Source organism: Arachis ipaensis, chromosome B07 (genome assembly GCF_000816755.2).
Source record: "Arachis ipaensis cultivar K30076 chromosome B07, Araip1.1, whole genome shotgun sequence".
Lineage (NCBI taxonomy): Eukaryota > Viridiplantae > Streptophyta > Magnoliopsida > Fabales > Fabaceae > Arachis > Arachis ipaensis.
The window spans coordinates 52,052,521-52,054,962 of record NC_029791.2 but is presented as its reverse complement, the minus strand read 5'-3'; positions in this window follow the sequence as shown (position 1 = coordinate 52,054,962).

Sequence of the window (2,442 nt, the reverse complement as noted above, 5' to 3'; positions counted from 1 at the left end):
AACCGTATCACTCGTATACGTACATACAAATTGTCGATTGTAGGTTTGATTTCTGCGATTTTGTGAATACCATCCATTGGAATAGGTAGAGAAATTTTAGATTTTGGATGTATGTAAAGAAAGGGTTTGATGTACTTTGAATTGTAGTGCTACACATATCTCATAACTAATACTTTTATAGTTGACTCATAGCTAAAATTTTTTAAATTTCATTGACTTTAATTTAAATTTGAATTGAATTTGCAGATAAAGTAAATAAATATATTAACAATTTTTAAAATTTTAAATTAACGTAAATATATTTAAATTTACATATGTAGCTACAATTTTTGAAAAAATCTACAAAAATTTAAAAAATAATGCTAAAAAGAATCAACAAATTTTTAAAAAATAGTGTTAAAATAATTTATAAATATAAATCTAAAAATTTCTAGTGACGACACCTAAGCAAATAAACTCTCAGATTCAACGTATGAGTGCCACGTCAGCATATGAACTCCCCATTTGTATTACTATAAAGATAAAGATATGAGCTCCCCATTTGTATTACTATAAAGATTTGTCCATATTTTAAACATATCAGTACATATGAATTTATGATCGTACCGTAGCAAACACCTTATTTTTTTACATGTATAATTATTATTGTCTCACCGTCACTATTTTGTTGCCTTGTTTTATTGTCCTTCCTTATTTTCTTCTTCTATTAACCTCAATCGCAATCAATTATCACCATACCATTATCGCAGCTCTCATTTTTGTTTATCACTTTGATTGATACATATCTATTGTGTTAACTTTTGAGTTGTTAAAGATTTGTTAAAAGAATTATTTTCTTGTTTGATTTAGATATCTAGATCTATAACTATTATATAAATAGTTAAATACTTATTTTTCATACTTACTTGTTAAGTCATATTTTATCATTTTAAAAAAAAAATTAAGATATCGAGCATTCAAAAGTTTTGTATAAAATAATAAAATAAAAAAAAATTATAAGTTATTTAATTTTTTTAATATATAGAATAATTGGATTTAAATTAATTTAGATATAATACTAAAATCATTACGTTGTTACTATATATAACAATGTATAATTTTATATTCAACATTTTAAATTATCTTTAGTTTTATTATTCTTTTAGAATTTTTAATTTTTAGTTTCATTATTCTTTTTTCTTACCATTATCTATCTAAATATGCCTCACCACAATTCTTATATTAGTTTGTTCTCTCTTTCTTCCTACATTTTTTATTCTCTTTCTGTCTTCTCTTCAATCAGCAGTTAGTTACCATCATATATTAGTTCATAATTATTACACTCAAAAGTGAATACTAATTTAAAAATAAAATTCAAAAAAAAAAATCTCATAACTCTTATGTGAATCATCTACACTCCTATAAATATAACGAATGAGTAAATTTAATTTTTTTTATTATGAGTATTTTTTTTATTATCTAATGCATATAAAGTCACATATTTTCATTTATGATAAAAATTAAAAATTAAAATTAAATGACATTAGTACTTTTTGGTTTAATAAAATTAAAATAAAGTACAAAAATAAGGATAAAAACTAAGAAAATAGATGGCTCTAGAGAAGGATAATGTTAAATTTTATGTCATTATGTATGATAATAGTGATTTATTTTATTATATTTATTTTTGTACTAAATAACAAAAAAATTAAATTTTATGTCCGTTTTTTATTACTTATTTTACTTATCTATAGTTGTTTAGATTAGACTTTATAGTTATTGAGTCATGTTTCGTTCCAACAAAAAAAATAGTTATGAAATCATTTTCACTTTTTTTTCATTGGAGTACATCTATTATATCATCATGATTTTAATAATTGATGTAAAATTTAAAAAATTAAATAAATATATATTTTATTTTGATTAAATCTAAGAGTGAATTATATATATTTCTATAGTCAAAAAATAGACTTAACTTTTTTTTATAATAAATAATTTTTCAATTATCTAATTTATAAAAAAAGTCTCATCTTTTTATTTATCTTAAAGGTTAAATATTAAAACTAATATTAATACTTTTTTTATTAATAAAACTAAAATAAAATATAAAAATAAACCTTGAATAAGATTAAAAATACAAAATTTTGAATCTCAAAATATAAAATGATTATAAGATAAAAAAAATTACTTAACTTTTTTCAGGCAAATTATATTAGATTTTATGGTATATTTAAGTGAAATGAGAAGGATGCAAGAAAAGATGAATAAATTTTTTTTATTATGCAGTAACAGTAATATGAGGTGATAGATAGTAAGAGAAGTAAAAGATAATGATAGAGGTTACGTGAATGTGAATTAATGAGATAAGAGAGAACGTAAATGTATGTGATAAGAAAAAAGATAAAGTAATGAAAATTTTCTAACATAGAATAACTGATATAGTGGAATAGATTATTAAAAAAT